This window comes from Coregonus clupeaformis, chromosome 7, assembly GCF_020615455.1.
Source record: "Coregonus clupeaformis isolate EN_2021a chromosome 7, ASM2061545v1, whole genome shotgun sequence".
In the NCBI taxonomy this organism is placed as follows: Eukaryota; Metazoa; Chordata; class Actinopteri; order Salmoniformes; family Salmonidae; genus Coregonus; species Coregonus clupeaformis.
Window position 1 is genome coordinate 28,882,522 of NC_059198.1, and position 18,965 is coordinate 28,901,486.

Here is an 18,965-nt window from a genome sequence, read left to right on the forward strand (position 1 = left end):
AACAAAGTCTTAAAGAGGACGAGGCCCATCCTTCTCTTTTAAATAAAAGGCTGGAATTTCCCAATAGAATGCAAAACTCCAAGGTCAGTCAAGGTGAAGAAAACCATTTTAGGTATCTAACAATATTTTACAGTCGACAGTATTGGTGTAACTTGAAGTTACCTTATACATTCCCTGAGCTATTCATTGCAGCCATACCTCTTTCAAGCACTCCTGAGGTATCAGATAACAACTTGAGCTGCACCTGCTAGCTAAGTCGATGGACATTTGACAGCAGCAAATTTTCTGGAGGGTCAAGTTGGTAATTAGCCCACTGGGCACATACGTCAATTCAACGTCTATTCCACGTTGGTTCCACGTCATTTCATTGAAATGACGTGGAAACAATGTTGATTCAACCAGTGTGTGCCCAGTGGGAGGTTACCTGTCATAGCCAGACAAATGTAATACAGCAAAGGGGAAACAGCACAACAGGACAACATGACGTGACATTTTCAGACTATCTGTTCATTCAAGATCAACACACCATTCACAGCGGTTGTTGTGAGGCTTTTGGTCAGCGAAGATTCACTCTCTCTTCGCAGCTTGTGAATAATATTAAATGTTCATGTGAATGAGAAAAGTACATGTATTCAGACTGGACCATTGCATTAGTGATGCATCAATATGACTATTCAATATGACTTCAATACAACTACGTGACAGACTATTATGAAACCTCCCACCTACACGCTCTAGATATAATCAAATGTATTGGGACAAATTCACTTATATGTGTATTAAAGTAGAACAAAGTTAAGTATTTGGTCCCATATTCCTAGCACGCAATGATTACATCAAGCTTGTGACTCTACAAATGTGTTGGATGCATTTGCTGTTTGTTTTGGTTGTGTTTCAGATGATTTTGTGCCCAGTAGAAATTAATGGTAAATAATGGATTGTCATTTTGGAGTCACTTTTTTTGTACATAAGAATATAATATGTTTCTAAACACTTCTACGTGAATGTGGATGCTACCATGATTACGTATAATCCTGAATGAATCGTGAATAGTAATGAGTGAGAAAGTTACAGACGCACAAATATCATACCCCCCCAAAAAATGCAAACCTCCCCTGTTATTGTGGTGAGAGTTTAGCATGTCTTGGGGGTATGATATTTGTGCGTCTGTAACTTTCTCACTCATCATTATTCACGATTCATTCAGGATAATCCATAATCTTGGTATCATCCACATTAATGTAGACGTGTTTAGAAACATATTATATTCTTATGTACAATAAAAGTGACAATACATTATTTACCATTAATTTCTACTGGGCACAAAATAATCTGAAACACAACCAAAACAAACAGCAAATGCATCCAACCAATTTGTAAGAGTCATTAGCTTGATGTAGTCATTGCGTGCTATGAATATGGGACCAAATACTTAACTATTTACTTCTGAATTCTTCCCAATACTTTTGGTCCCCTAAAATGGGGGTACAAAAAGTGCTGTAATTTGTAAACGGTTCACCTGATATGGATGAAAATACCCACAAATTAAAGCTGACAGTCTGCACTTTAACCTCATAGTCAGTCATAATTTCAAATCCAAAGTGCTGGAGTACAGAGCTAAAACAACAACAAATCTGTCACTGTCCCAATACTTTTGGAGGTCACTGTATATCAAAGTGTTGGGAGTGTAGGGGATTCCTTAGTGGGAATACCCAGTGCCCACACAGGCCAGGCAGTTACAGAGAAAGCAGAAGTGGAGAAGGAGGATGGAGAGAAGAAACCCAAAGCCAGGGCTGAGGGGATGTGGAAGTCACAGGAGGTTGGTGGCACCTTAATTGGGGAGAATGGGCTCGTGGTAATGCCTGGAGCGGAAAAGGTGGAATGGGATCAAATACATCAAACACATGGTTTACAGGTGTTTGATGCCATTCCATTCACTCGGTTCTGGCCATTATTATGAGCCGTCCTCCCCTCAGCAGCCTCCTGTGGTGGAAGTACAGTATCATGATAACCATATCCTCATTTAGTAACATGGCAGACCTTGTGACTGAGGTCAATGCTTGCAATCACTACTACGCAACATAGCTCTGCGTCATAGTTTTGTGGTCAAACCTTGTTTCTATAGTTACCGAAGGGAGTTATTGTTTGGTGTGAATTATTTTTAATTCAGGGCATTTCCGGAAATAGAGCAGTAAGAAAATGTATGTTATTAAGAAAAGCCAAAAAATAACTTAAAGGAACAAAGTCTTAAAGAGGACGAGGCCCATCCTTCTCTTTTAAATAAAAGGCTGGAATTTCCCGATAGAATGCAAAATTCCAAGGTCAGTCAATTCAATCAATCAATCAATCAATTTTATTTTATATAGCCCTTCTTACATCAGCTAATATCTCGAAGTGCTGTACAGAAACCCAGCCTAAAACCCCAAACAGCTAGTAATGCAGGTGTAGAAGCACGGTGGCTAGGAAAAACTCCCTAGAAAGGCGAAAACCTAGGAAGAAACCTAGAGAGGAACCAGGCTATGAGGGGTGGCCAGTCCTCTTCTGGCTGTGCCGGGTGAAGATTATAACAGAACCATGCCAAGATGTTCAAAAATGTTCATAAGTGACAAGCATGGTCAAATAATAATCAGGAATAAATCTCAGTTGGCTTTTCATAGCCGATCATTAAGAGTTGAAAACAGCAGGTCTGGGACAGGTAGGGGTTCCATAACCGCAGGCAGAACAGTTGAAACTGGAATAGCAGCAAGGCCAGGCGGACTGGGGACAGCAAGGAGTCACCACGGCCGGTAGTCCCGACGTATGGTCCTAGGGCTCAGGTCTCTCAGTTGGCTTTTCATAGCCGATCATTAGGAGTTGAAAACAGCAGGTCTGGGACAGGTAGGGGTTTCGTAACCGCAGGCAGAACAGTTGAAACTGGAATAGCAGCAAGGCCAGGCGGACTGGGGACAGCAAGGTGTCATCATGCCCGGTAGTCCTGACGTATGGTCCTAGGGCTCAGGTTCTCAGAGAGAAAGAGAGAACGAGAGAATTAGAGAGAGCATACTTAAATTCACACAGGACACTGGATAAGACAGGAGAAGTACTCCAGGTATAACCAACTAACCCCAGCCCCCGACACATAAACTACTGCAGCATAAATACTGGAGGCTGAGACAGGAGCGGTCCGGAGACACTGTGGCCCCATCCGAAGAAACCCCGGACAGGGCCAAACAGGAAGGATATAACCCCACCCACTCTGCCAAAGCACAGCCCCCGCACCACTAGAGGGATATCCTCAACCACCAACTTACAATCCTGAGACAAGGCCGAGTATAGCCCACAGAGGTCTCCACCACAGCACAAACCAAGGGGGGCGCCAACCCAGACAGGAAGATCACGTCAGTAACTCAACCCACTCAAGTGACGCACCCCTCCCAGGGACGGCATGAAAGAGCACCAGCAAGCCAGTGACTCAGCCCCTGCAACAGGGCTAGAGGCAGAGAACCCCAGTGGAGAGGGGAACCGGCCTGGCAGAGACAGCAAGGGCTGTTCGTTGCTCCAGAGCCTTTCCATTCACCTTCACACTCCTGGGCCAGACTACACTCAATCATATGACCTACTGAAGAGATAAGTCTTCAGTAAAGACTTAAAGGTTGAGACCGAGTCTGCGTCTCTCACATGGGTAGGCAGACTGTTCCATAAAAATGGAGATCTATAGGAGAAAGCCCTGCCTCCCGCTGTTTGCTTAGAAATTCTAGGGACAATTAGGAGGCCTGCGTCTTGTGACCGTAGCGTACGTATTGGTATGTACGGCAGGACCAACTCGGAAAGATAGGTAGGAGCAAGCCCATGTAACGCTTTATAGGTTAACAGTAAAACCTTGAAATCAGCCCTTGCCTTAACAGGAAGCCAGTGTAGGGAAGCTAGCACTGGAGTAATATGATCAAATTTCTTGGTTCTAGTCAGGATTCTAGCAGCCGTATTTAGCACTAACTGAAGTTTATTTAGTGCTTTATCCGGGTAGCCGGAAAATAGAGCATTGCAGTAGTCTAACCTAGAAGTAACAAATGCATGGATTAATTTTTCTGCATCATTTTTGGACAGAAAATTTCTGATTTTTGCAATGTTACGTAGATGGAAAAAAGCTGTCCTTGAAACAGTCTTGATATGTTCGTCAAAAGAGAGATCAGGGTCAAGAGTAACGCCGAGGTCCTTCACAGTTTTATTTGAGACGACTTTACAACCATCAAGATGAATTGTCAGATTTAACAGAAGATCTCTTTGTTTCTTGGGACCTAGAACAAGCATCTCTGTTTTGTCCGAGTTTAAAAGTAAAAAGTTTTCAGCCATCCACTTCCTTATGTCTGAAACACAGGCTTCTAGCGAGGGCAATTTTGGGGCTTCACCATGTTTCATTGAAATGTACAGCTGTGTGTCATCCGCATAGCAGTGAAAGTTAACATTATGTTTTCGAATAACATCCCCAAGAGGTAAAATATATAGTGAAAACAATAGTGGTCCTAAAACGGAACCTTGAGGAACACCGAAATGTACAGTTGATTTGTCGGAGGACAGACCATTCACAGAGACAAACTGATATCTTTCCGACAGGTAAGATCTAAACCAGGCCAGAACTTGTCCGTGTAGACCAATTTGGGTTTCCAGTCTCTCCAAAAGAATGTGGTGATCGATGGTGTCAAAGGCAGCACTAAGGTCTAGTAGCACGAGGACAGATGCAGAGCCTCGGTCTGACGCCATTAAAAGGTCATTTACCACCTTCACAAGTGCAGTCTCAGTGCTATGATGGGGTCTAAAACCAGACTGAAGCATTTCGTATACATTGTTTGTCTTCAGAAAGGCAGTGAGTTGCTGCGCAACAGCTTTTTCTAAAATGTTTGAGAGGAATGGAAGATTCGATATAGGCCGATAGTTTTTATATTTTCCGGGTCAAGGTTTGGCTTTTTCAAGAGAGGCTTTATCACTGCCACTTTTAGTGAGTTTGGTACACATCCGGTGGATAGAGAGCTGTTTATTATGTTCAACATAGGAGGGCCAAGCACAGGAAGCAGCTCCTTCAGCAGTTTAGTAGGAATAGGATCCAGTATGCAGCTTGAAGGTTTAGAGGCCATGATTATTTTCATAATTGTGTCAAGAGATATAGTACTAAAACACTTAAGTGTCTCTCCCGATCCCAGGCCCTCGCAGAGCTGTGCAGATCCAGGACAGCTAAGCCCTGGAGGAATACGCAGATTCAAAGAGGAGTCCGTAATTTGCTTTCTAATGGTCATGATCTTTTCCTCAATGTCTATTCCACGATGGTTCAATGTAATTTCATTGAAATGACGTGGAAACAACGTTGATTCAACCAGTATGTGCCCAGTGGAGAGAGAGAGAGAGGAGAGAGAGAGAAGAGAGAGAGAGAGTGTGTGTGTGTGTGTGTGTGTGTGAGTGGGGGACTCCACTCCTGTGTCAGTGATGTGGGGCAGAGGGGTTTCCCTGAGATAAGTCACTCACTACACACGTTCCCCATCCCTTCCCCCATCGACATCCCTACAGATCCGGGCCAGACGTTGCTGAGCTTGGCATATTGCCAGAGGTGACGGAAGGCTGTGGTCTCTGTGTGTAAGCGCTCCTGTCACTCACAGACAGGAGCTAGGGAGCTAGTGCTTGTGTCAATAGAGACGGCTAACATGGATGAGCTAAAGGAGCCAGAGACAAGGATGAGGTCATTCCTCAAGGAGACCAGACAATCAGAACTATTGTCTCAGGGGGCTTGCAAATCCATGCACGATCCCACAGCTAAAAACTCAACTACATTGTGGTTGGTTGTGTGCGGGATAGGCTTCACTACTACTGTCAGGCGCTGTCTTGTTTGACATTTTATCGAGGGCCACACTGCTTGCCATTCACTGCAAAGAAATTCACTGATAACTTGAGCAGTTATTAAGTTATTTCCACACTGCCTCAATGTCCAGGCAATAGCCTGAATGAGTTAGTATGCAGCATGTTGAGAGAGAAATGATGCCCCAAGTGCATGTTGTTGAGAAGAGAAGCCATGCTTTTCAATATCCCCAGCCATGAGCTCTCTTACTCCGACATGTGTTGTATGGCACCTGTGTGCTCGCTGTTTGGAAAGACCTCTTGCATAGGCAAGGAGCCGGATCAGTCAGCCGTGGGTGGCTGGAATCGGATCCCGTATTTACTCTGAAACAAAGGATTGAGTATGCAGCAGCTCAGAGTGAGTATACAGTTTCCTTCTGCAGTCCAGTTGATCAACAGGATGGTGATGAAACCATAAGTGACACCTGATAAGGTTCCATTTCATCATGAGTGCCTCGGCTGCTGTTTGCTGTTTAAGCCTCACACTCTGTTGTTATCTCATCATAGCTGCACTCATTTGCCTCCTCAAGTTATATCTTTCTTTGAAGTTCTTTAAGCCTTTTAGAGACCTTGTTTATTTTACATTTAATAAAAGGCCTGCCCCAAACTGGCATTTTTATCACATTTTCTTATACAAACATGACTTGATAACTTAATTTGTTCCATTGAACAGGCTACCACAATCAATATCACTCAATTGGTGATTCCAAAAATACATTCTGAATGATTTTCAATCCCCAGCCACAAGTACTGGAGTAATGAAGTCACACACAACACCAGTAATAATCAATGACACTACTACACAGGCCTACTACCACTGACCTTTATTTTTCAATCTGTTAGCAATCCTATGTTGTAGTAGAATCAATATCTGCTTTCACTACTACTATTCAAATGGCCGTAGCCGGTTTAAACAGAGCAAATAAATGTTTTATGAAACTTAACTCAGAGAGGCCTTCTCTGAAAAAAGGTCAAATAAATTATGCTTAGATTAATAATGAATCAATCACTGAGTTAATTTTTTAATGAACTACTAAATCTAATAACTGAATGGTGATTTTAATAATTGATTAATTGGCTTCCATCCAACCCCTAACTTCTTCACAGACAGTCTGTCAGGCTGTGCTCTTTCTTTGATGCCTCAGCCCTTGCAATAGGAATTTATTCAATTCTTTAACATAACCGATAGACTATATGTCCTTCACCATATTTGTTACCATGTCCATCATACCTCACTGAACTTAAAAATGACAACCCAATAATCAGTGGTGCATTATATTAGGTGCCTGCCTTGGAACCATGGGTTCTTCTGTTATTGTCACTGGTTGTGACTGCCACCTATCCATATAGTCAGCACCGATCCACCCACAATTAACAATGGGCCATGGGCCATTTGAGCAAATAGGCATATCCACAACAAAAGAGGAGATAGAGCTAGACGACACCACAACTGACATATAGAACTGTCTTGTTCTACAACTGACATATAGAACTGTCTTGTTCTACAACTGACATATAGAACTGTCTTGTTCTACAACTGATATATATAGAACTGTCTTGTTCTTGACCGATGTGTATAAAGGGTTAACCTGCCACACATGTTTGTTTTCAGCAGGCCTCTAGCCTTTTGGGGACCCTAGGCGAGATTTGGTTGGAAGGCCCCCTCACCTCGTGGGCAAAACATTTTAGTGGCCCCCCTCTTGACAGCAGAGATAAATATTTTACGTTTTAAAGTTAATTTACTGCAATTCTACACATTTTGCCATGGGGTGGAGATAAAATGTTGCAATTTCATGCAATGCTACTCATTTTGCCATGGGTGGAGAAAGTTTTTCAGTTTTAAAGCTGATTTCATGAAATTCTACACATTTTGCCATTACTTATGCCATGTTAGTTTTTTAAAATATTTTTTGCGCTTTTTTCACAAGTATGTGGTGAATTATCGAAACTAAGTACAAACTCTAAACCTTATCTTATGTTCAGAACCTTTGATTGTGCATTCATTGGGGTTTCACACATCGTTCATGCGAAATCAAAGTTGCCAGTGAAATACCATGAGAACATTTAGTGTACATCCAGTGGCGATTTTAGCATGTGAATCTTGGTGGGGCAAACTCAAAAAGGTTTTAGATGCATGCCAGCAAAGCCACTACACAACACAACACAACACTAAACAATATATTAATTGCACTCTAACGGTGACAAACGGTGCCCACAAACTGTTAAAAACATAGCTGATACAGTGAGGGAAAAAAGTATTTGATCCCCTGCTGATTTTGTACGTTTGCCCACTGACAAAGAAATGATCAGTCTATAATTTTAATGGTAGGTTTATTTGAACAGTGAGAGACAGAATAACAACAAGAAAATCCAGAAAAACGTATGTCAAACATTTTATAAATTGATTTGCATTTTAATGAGGGAAATAAATATTTGACCCCCTCTCAATCAGAAAGATTTCTGGCTCCCAGGTGTCTTTTATACAGGTAACGAGCTGAGATTAGGAGCACACTCTTAAAGGGAGTGCTCCTAATCTCAGTTTGTTACCTGTATAAAAGACACCTGTCTACAGAAGCAATCAATCAATCAGATTCCAAACTCTCCACCATGGCCAAGACCAAAGAGCTCTCCAAGGATGTCAGGGACAAGATTGTAGACCTACACAAGACTGGAATGGGCTACAAGACCATCGCCAAGCAGCTTGGTGAGAAGGTGACAACAGTTGGTGCGATTATGGAAATGCAAATGGAAGAAACACAAAAGATTTGTCAATCTCCCTCAGCCTGGGGCTCCATGCAAGATCTCTGTTATGTGGGCAGCTTGTCTCTCCCTTTTCTGTTTCCCTTCCTCCTTGTTTTGTCCCCTCTTTGTCTGTTGTATCTGTATGTGTGTTTGTCCCCATTATGTGGGTGTGTCTGGAGTGGATCGGGGGGCGTGCTCAGGATCTGCCTCTCCTGTGCAGCTGCGGGTTGTTTCCAGTGATTCCTGCCTACGCAGCTGCATCCTATTCTCTCATCAACCTGCACTACTAATTCCTGGGCATGGCTCTCCACCAGCGCCAGATCGTTGTTCTTACTAGAGCGGTAACTTGGCTCACCAGTAGAGTTAAATTGTCTTTGTATTCAGCCTGGCTCTTTACTCTCCTTAACCTGTCGTTTGTTTTGTCTTCAGTTCAGACATACCTCCCAACCTGCCTGCCTTCCTGCCTGCCGGCCTTCCTGCCTGCCTGCCTGCCTGCCTCAGCCTCTCCTTCCTCCGGAGCCGACTAGCCCACTCTGTTCCTTTTCTTCAGTTGTTTTTGGACTAAGACAAATTGAACTTTTATTAAAATAATTTTTGTTTCCTCCACTCCCTTAGTCGTGTTTGTTTCTCTGAGTGCTAGGTTGAACCATAGCCTAACAGAACGATCTGGTCATGGACCCAACAGAGAAACAGCACGGGGCAAACGAAGACAGCTTCCAACAAGCTATCCAGGCTCAAGGAACGTTGCTAGGACAGCATGACCAATTGATTCGGACTCTTTTGGAAGATAATCATCAACTGCTGAACCAGGTGACTCAGTTAACTACACACGTCTCTAAATTGTCTGTTATCAGTTCTCCATCTCTCTCTGACCCCCAGTTTGATGCACCCCAAGTTGTTTCCTCGGACATTATGCAGGCTTCGTTCCATCGGGAACCCCCTGTCACGTCGCCTGAACCGTTCAATGGAGAATTGGACAAGTGCCGGGGATTTTTGCTTCAGTGTGACTTGATTTTTCAGCAGAGACCACTGTCGTTTTCTACTGATTCCTCTAAGGTACATTATGTTCTGGGGCTGTTAAGAGGGAGAGCTCTGGTTTGGGCTGAGGCTGTGTGCTCAAATCAAACTTTGACTGGATTGACGTTTGCTGATTTTTCTGCTAAATTGAAGACTGTTTTTGACCATCCTGACCATGTGGGTAATTACTCCAAGATACTTTTTAATTTGAGGCAGGGTTCTAACAGTGTGGCTGAGTACTCTATTGAGTTCTGGACTTTGGCAGCGGACTCCAAGTGGAACAATGTGGCACTTCAAGGAGCATTTCTAAACGGTTTGAATGAAGCCATTAAGGATGAACTGGCTGCTCGTGACGAGCCACATGATTTACATTCTCTCGTTTCCCTGTCCATTAAGCTAGACAACCGGTTGCGGGAGAGGCGTCGGGAGAGAGGCGGTCAGCCACATCTAGGAGGACGAGTTCCCCAGCCTTCAACCACTCGAGTCTCGCCTCCCCGGAGCCGGCAGCTTCTTGTTCCTGATCCCATCCCGAGCACAGAGGAGGAACCAATGCAAGTGGGTCGAGCTCGACTACCTCCAGCAGAGCGGCAACGGCGCCTCCAGGCGGGTGAGTGCCTGTACTGTGGAGACGCCACACACATTCTGGCTACATGCCCTAAGCGACCAAAAGACAAGGCTCGCTCGTAACGGTGGGTCTACTTGCGAGCTCAGAGTTAGATCCTGAACCCATCATTCCCCGATTACAAGTACCTGTAACCTTACGTTTCCAGAGTCATTCCCTGCCACTCTCAGCTCTCATAGACTCAGGTGCAGAAGACAACTTTATTAGCCACCAGTTCGTTACACAAGCTCGTATCCCCATGGAGCCACTACCTACCCCCATTCGGGTCACAGCCCTTGATGGGCGCCTCCTGCGGAGATAACTCATCAAACCACCCCCGTTTCCCCTAGTGATTTCTGGCAATCATTGTGAAAGCATTCAGTTAAGAGTTATGTCTGGCTCAGCTACCTCCCTAATCCTTGGCTTCCCCTGGTTGGCTCTTCACAACCCACAAATTGATTGGACACGTCACACCATTCTCAGTTGGAGCACTAACTGCCATTCAGAGTGCCTTAGGTCAGCGGTTCCCCCACTAAGTGTAACCCAACTCATCCCTCAGCTCCTCTCGATCTGTCATCTGTTCCCAAAGAATACCATGACTTAGCGGAGGTTTTCAGTAAGGACAAGGCTCTGTCTCTACCACCACATAGGCCTTATGATTGCCCTATTGAACTGCTTCCTGGTGCTCCCTTGCCCTCTAGTCGCTTATACAATCTGTCCCGACCGGAAAGAGAGGCAATGGAGCAGTATATTGGTGATTCTCTGGCCTCGGGCATAATCCGTCCTCGCTCGTCTCCTTTGGGTGCAGGTTTCTTTTTCGTTGAAAAGAAAGACAAGTCGTTACGCCCCTGTATCGATTTCAGGGGTTTACACAACATAACTGTTAAAAACAAGTATCCCCTTCCACTCATCAACTCAGCTTTTGAACCTCTGCATGGCGCCACAGTTTTCTCCAAGCTCGACCTCAGGAACGCTTATCACCTTGTCAGAATCCGAAAGGGAGATGAGTGGAAAACCGCTTTCAACACTCCACTGGGGCATTTTGAGTATTTGGTCATGCCCTTTGGGCTCTCAAACGCCCCTGCTGTATTCCAAGCCATGGTGAACGATGTTCTTAGGGATTTTGTGAACCGTTTTGTCTTTGTATAACTGGATGATATTCTTGTTTTTTCCAAGTCACCCGAGGAGCATGAGTCACACGTCCGTCAAGTCCTTCAACGGCTCTTGGAGAATAAGCTGTACGTCAAAGCAGAAAAGTGTGAGTTCCACAAACAGTCTACATCGTTCCTTGGTTTCATCATTGAGAGCGGGCAGGTGAAGGCGGACCCCGAGAAGATCCGGGCAGTGACGGAATGGCCCACACCCACCACCCGTAAGCAACTTCAACGATTTTTGGGCTTTGCTAACTTCTACCGTAGATTCATTAAGGGTTTTAGTAAAGTGGTGGCACCCCTTACTAGACTCACATCCCCAAAAGTCCCTTTTCTGTGGTCCCCTGAGGCGGAGCAGGCGGTAGGGGTTTTGAAGGAACTGTTTTCCACCTCCCCCGTGTTGATACACCCCAATACCTCTCTGCAGTTTATTGTGGAGGTGGACGCGTCTGACTCAGGTGTGGGAGCAGTCCTCTCCCAGCGCTCCCCCCACTGACCAAAGGCTTCACCCCTGTGCTTTTTTCTCCAAGAAATTGTCACCCACAGAACGGAATTCGACGTTGGAAACCGGGAACTGCTGGCGGTCAAGCTAGCACTGGAAGAATGGCGGCACTGGCTGGATGGAGCTGAACTGCCGTTTGTGGTCTGGACAGACCACAAAAACTTGGCTTACATCCAAGCCACTAAGAGACTCAACTCACGCCAAGCCAGATGGGCCCTGTTTCTTAGTAGGTTTAACTTTATTCTTACATACAGACCGGGGTCAAGAAATGTTAAACCAGATGCTTTGTCCCGCCAGTTTGCTGACCCTTCGGAGACCAGCGAGCCTGAGGCAGTCCTACCTTCCTCATGCGTCGTGGCGGCAGTACAGTGGGAGATCGAGTCTCTTGTGAAGACTGCACTTGCCACGGACCCGGGACCGGGTGATGGACCTCCCAACCTACTCTTTGTTCCCGAGACGGTCCGGTCTCAGGTGTTGCAGTGGATTCACACCTCCCGTTTTGCTGGTCACCCTGGGATGAGACGCACGTTGACGCTGCTTAGGAGACATTTTTGGTGGCCTTCAATGGAAACTGACGTTCAGGCTTTTGTGGCAGCCTGTTCAACCTGTGCTCGGGGCAAAGCCTCCCATCAGTCCCCTTCGGGGCTGCTGCTACCCCTCCCAGTTCCCAGCCGTCCCTGGTCCCACATAGCCATGGATTTTGTCACCGGCCTACCCAAGTCTGAAGGTAATGATACTATACTTACCATTGTGGACAGATTCTCTAAATCTGTTCACTATATAGCATTACCAAAATTACCGTCTGCCAGTGAGACAGCGGACCTCCTAGTCCAACATGTATTCCGTCCCCATGGAATACCTGTGGACATTGTATCTGAAAGAGGCCCACAGTTTACTTCCCGTGTTTGGAAGGTGTTCTGTTCTGCTTTGGGTGCTTCCGTTAGTCTGTCCTCAGGGTTTCATCCCCAGACCAACGGTCAAACAGAAAGAGCCAATCAAAACCTCGAAGCAACCCTTCGTTGTGTGGCTGCTCAACATCCATCATCCTGGGCCAAACATCTGCCTTGGATAGAGGACGCCCATAACTCCCTCACCACCTCTGCCACCGGCCTTTCACCCTTCGAAGTAACCATGGGTTATCAACCCCCTCTGTTTCCTGCTCAGGAGAAGGAATTGGCTGTTCCTTCGGTTCAGGAGAACCTCCGCCGCTGCCAGAGAGTGTGGAGCGACGCTCGGGAAGCGTTGCTTCGGACCACCGACAGGAACAAGACGACAGCGGATAGGAGCAGGACTCCCGCACCTGTGTTTCATCCTGGTCAAGAAGTTTGGCTGTCATCTAAGAACGTACCTCTTCGTACCAAATCACGCAAGCTGTCTCCTCGGTACCTGGGTCCGTTTGTGGTGGAGTCCATCGTTAACCCCGCTGTGGTTCGTTTGAAGTTGCCTTCAGCCATGAAGATACACCCTACTTTCCACGTCTACCAACTGAAACCTGTGTCCTCCAGCCTTTTGTGTCCGCCGGCAGATCCACCTCCACCTGTTCGCCTCATTGACGACCATCCGGCCTACACCGTCAGTAGGCTCCTGGACTCTCAGAGGCGGGGTAGGGGTCTCCAATACCTAGTCGATTGGGAAGGTTATGGACCAGAGGAGAGGTCTTGGGTCCCTAAGCGTTTTGTGTTGGATCCTCAGCTGATCACGGACTTCCATCACGACAACCATGACAGGCCTGGTGGGTCGCCAGATGGCGACCATTGAGGGGGGGGGTACTGTTATGTGGGCAGCTTGTCTCTCCCTTTTCTGTTTCCCTTCCTCCTTGTTTTGTCCCCTCTTTGTCTGTTGTATCTCAATCAATCAATCAATCAATTTTATTTTATATAGCCCTTCTTACATCAGCTAATATCTCGAAGTGCTGTACAGAAACCCAGCCTAAAACCCCAAACAGCTAGTAATGCAGGTGTAGAAGCACGGTGGCTAGGAAAAACTCCCTAGAAAGGCAAAACCTAGGAAGAAACCTAGAGAGGAACCAGGCTATGAGGGGTGGCCAGTCCTCTTCTGGCTGTGCCGGGTGGAGATTATAACAGAACCATGCCAAGATGTTCAAAAATGTTCATAAGTGACAAGCATGGTCAAATAATAATCAGGAATAAATCTCAGTTGGCTTTTCATAGCCGATCATTAGAGTTTAAAACAGCAGGTCTGGGACAGGTAGGGGGTTCCATAACCGCAGGCAGAACAGTTTAAACTGGAATAGCAGCAAGGCCAGGCGGACTGGGGACAGCAAGGAGTCACCACGGCCGGTAGTCCCGACGTATGGTCCTAGGGCTCAGGTCTCTCAGTTGGCTTTTCATAGCCGATCATTTAGAGTTGAAAACAGCAGGTCTGGGACAGGTAGGGGTTTCGTAGCCGCAGGCAGAACAGTTGAAACTGGAATAGCAGCAAGGCCAGGCGGACTGGTATCTGTATGTGTGTTTGTCCCCATTATGTGGGTGTGTCTGGAGTGGATCGGGGGGCGTGCTCAGGATCTGCCTCTCCTGTGCAGCTGCGGGTTGTTTCCAGTGATTCCTGCCCACGCAGCTGCATCCTATTCTCTCATCAACCTGCACTACTAATTCCTGGGCATGGCTCTCCACCGGCGCCAGATCGTTGTTCTTACTAGAGCGGTAACTTGGCTCACCAGTAGAGTTAAATTGTCTTTGTCTTCAGCCTGGCTCTTTACTCTCCTTAACCTGTCGTTTGTTTTGTCTTCAGTTCAGACATACAGTGAGGGAAAAAAGTATTTGATCCCCTGCTGGTTTTGTACATTTGCCCACTGATAAAGAAACAATCAGTCTATAATTTTAATGGTAGGTTTATTTGAACAGTGAGAGACAGAATAACAACAACAAAATCCAGAAAAACGCATGTCAAAAATGTTATTAATTTATTTGCATTTTAATGAGGGAAATAAGTATTTGAACCCTCTGCTAAACATGACTTAGTACTTGGTGGAAAAACCCTTGTTGGCAATCACAGAGGTCAGACATTTCTTGTAGTTGGCCACCAGGTTTGCACACATCTCAGGAGGGATTTTGTCCCACTCCTCTTTGCAGATCTTCTCCAAGTCATTAAGGTTTCGAGGTTGACGTTTGGCAACTCGAACCTTCAGCTCCCTCCACAGATTTTCTATGGGATTAAGGTCTGGAGACTGGCTAGGCCACTCCAGGACCTTAATGTGCTTCTTCTTGAGCCATTCCTTTGTTGCCTTGGCCGTGTGTTTTGGGTCATTGTCATGCTGGAATACCCATCCATGACCCATTTTCAATGCCCTGGCTGAGGGAAGGAGGTTCTCACTCAAGATTTGACGGTACAGGCCCGTCCATCGTCCCTTTGATGCGGTGAAGTTGTCCTGTCCCCTTAGCAGAAAAACACCCCCAAAGCATAATGTTTCCACCTCCATGTTTGACGGTGGGAATGGTGTTCTTGGGGTCATAGGCAGCATTCCTCCTCCTCCAAACACAACGAGTTGAGTTGATGCCAAAGAGCTCCATTTTGGTCTCATCTGACCACAACACTTTCACCCAGTTCTCATCTGAATCATTCAAATATTCATTAACAAACTTCAGACTGGCATGTATATGTGCTTTCTTGAGCAGGGGGATCTTGCGGGCACTGCAGGATTTCAGTCCTTCACGGCGTAGTGTGTTACCAATTGTTTTCTTGGTGACTATGGTCCCAGCTGCCTTGAGATCATTGACAAGATCCTACCGTGTAGTTCTGGGCTGATTCCTCACCGTTCTCATGATCATTGCAACTCCACTTACTTACAATACTTTTTCATCGGCAGGGACTGGGAAACTGGTCAGAATTGAAGGAATGATGGATGGCGCTAAATTCAGGGAAATTCTTGAGGGAAACCTGTTTCAGTCTTCCAGAGATTTGAGACTGGCACGGAGGTTCACCTTCCAGCAGGACAATAAGCCTAAGCATACTGCTAAAGCAACACACGACTGGTTTAAGGGGAAACATTTAAATGTCTTGGAATGGCCTAGTCAAAGCCCAGACCTCAATCCAATTGAGAATCTGTGGTATGACACCAGCGGAACCCATCCAATTTGAAGGAGCTGGAGCAGTTTTGCCTTGAAGAATTGGCAAAAATCCCAGTGGCTAGATGTGCCAAGTTTATAGAGACATACCCCAAGAGACTTGCAGCAGTAATTGCTGCAAAAGTTGTCTCTACAGAGTATTGACTTTGGGGGGGGGGAATAGTTATGCACGCTCAAGTTCTGTATTTTTTTCTTGTTTGTTTCACAAGAGAAAATATTTTGCGAATCATGATGTCAGTGATCTTCAGGTTGGAGCTCTAGAAAGAGGCCAAGTTCCCGAGTTGGAATTCCGAGTTGGATGACCGTTCAAAACGTATTTTCCCAGTCGGAGCTCGTTTACTTTTAGTTCCCAGTTTTCTTCAACTCAGTGAAGTCTGAGAATTCCCATTTCCGAGTTTCCAGTTGTTTTGAACGCGGCAGAAGTCATGCTGGATTGACAGCATGTATTCAACCTTTTCTGGACCATGGCATGTGAATGTTTATCCTTTTAAGCTTGGAAAATAGACCCTTAAACCCAGACTTGGACCACACACCCACTCCACTGAATAGCAGGCTAGCCACTGATTCCTTCCAAACCACTCATGGTTGAATTTGCGATTTCCAACTTGTTGTGTAATGTTTATGTCCAATGGCCGATGAGCACCGATACGTTTTATCCATAATTTATCTTCATATGACAAGGATCGAAAAGGATTTGCCAGTAGATTGTCGACTTGATTCATGATGATGACTGCTAGCTTGCTAGCTAAGATTTTGAAAGTATGATGTTGACATGTCCATTCAAAGCTACAGTAGATATAACGTGATTTGACGTAATTTTATCTGTGGCCAATGACCTTGAGCCTTCTTGGATGGGCACTTCTAATGTAACTCTATGGCAGCACCCAAGGGGCTTGAATTTTCGAGCTCTCCACGTAGATATTGCGGCGACGTAGTGTCCCCATGAGTGACAGAACACTGAGCCAATCACGGCGCAACTAGAGAACATTACCAACCCCTACACTCTGTGGTTTCCGCTTGCTGCCCCATCACCACAGAAAGCACTGAGCTAGGCTGAAATACCTGCATTTTGGAGCTGCCTTACTCAAGAAAGCAAAAAAGAGACCATGTTTGTATGCAGCTTTATTAACTCAATGATTATTAATTTTTTTACATTGTTTGCAAACTGATATGTGACACATATTAATGCCAAAATAACATGCAAAACAGGCAAAATAAATAAATTATAATATTTGATTTTGTATTTATTTTTAGCTAAACAGATGGGGCTCAAAACAGGTGGGGCTAAGCCCCACCTGCGCTGAATGACGGGTCGCCACTGAATACATCACATAATGATAGGCTCCCCATTTAGTCATTTTAACTACCATTTAATCCAATAACAAAAATACAAGGTACACATTTCAAAACTTATTTTTGAAGCGCTGAATAGAACAAATAGTAGATGGTAAATATACACTGAGTGTATGAAACATTAGGAACACCTTCCTAATATTGAGTTGTACCCCCTTTTGCTCTCAGAACAACCTCAATTCGTCGGGGCATCGACTCTACAAGGTGTTGAAAGCGTTCCACAGGGACAAGTTGACTCCAATGCTTCCCACAGTTGTGTCTAGTTGGCTGGAAGTCCTTTGGGTGGTGGACCATTCTTGATACACACGGGAAACTGTTGAGCGTGAAAATCCCAGCAGCGTTGCAGTTCTTGACACACTCAAACGTGTGCACCTGGCACCTACTACCATATCCGTTCAAAGGTACTTAAATCTTTTGTCTTTCCCATTCACACTGAATGGCACACATACACAATCCATGTCTCAATTGTCTCAAGGATTAAAAATCCTTCTTTAACCTGTCTCCTCCCCTTCAGCTACACTGATTAAAGTGGATTTAACAGGTGACATCAATAAGGGATCATAGCTTTCAACCAGATTCACCTGGTTAGTCTATATCATGGAAAGAGCAGGTGTTCCTAATGATTTGTGCACTCAGTGTAATTTTCCATACAGCCAATTTGACTAACTTGACATGCACCATACAAAAAAAATTGGCAGGTTGTGAGCATGTTGAGAAATATGTCAGTCTTACAGTTTCATTGTCCTTATACAGTACATACTGTATGTAGGACAAATCATCAGAAATAGAGGTATTGTAAAGTAGTTGGCTATTGTAAAAATGTAGCACAGTGTTTCTACTCCATGTGACATTATACAAGATCACCTTTACTATGTAACTTGTCAACTGATACAGAATCGCCTGTCTCTCTGCTTGAAACGTACCCTTCGTGCCCGGTCGGTAATTCGGCCATGATTACTACAAGTTTAGATACAGTGGGGAAAAAAAGTATTTAGTTAGCCACCAATTGTGCAAGTTCTCCCACTTAAAAAGATGAGAGAGGCCTGTAATTTTCATCATAGGTACACGTCAACTATGACAGACAAAATGAGAAAAAAAATTCCAGAAAATCACATTGTAGGATTTTTTATGAATTTATTTGCAAATTATGGTGGAAAATAAGTATTTGGTCAATAACAAAAGTTTCTCAATACTTTGTTATATACCCTTTGTTGGCAATGACACAGGTCAAACGTTTTCTGTAAGTCTTCACAAGGTTTTCACACACTGTTGCTGGTATTTTGGCCCATTCCTCCATGCAGATCTCCTCTAGAGCAGTGATGTTTTGGGGCTGTCGTTAGCAACACGGACTTTCAACTCCCTCCAAAGATTTTCTATGGGGTTGAGATCTGGAGACTGGCTAGGCCACTCCAGGACCTTGAAATGCTTCTTACGAAGCCACTCCTTCGTTGCCCGGGCGGTGTGTTTGGGATCATTGTCATGCTGAAAGACCCAGCCACATTTCATCTTCAATGCCCTTGCTGATGGAAGGAGGTTTTCACTAAAAATCTCACGATACATGGCCCCATTCATTCTTTCCTTTACACGGATCAGTCGTCCTGGTCCCTTTGCAGAAAAACAGCCCCAAAGCATGATGTTTCCACCCCCATGCTTCA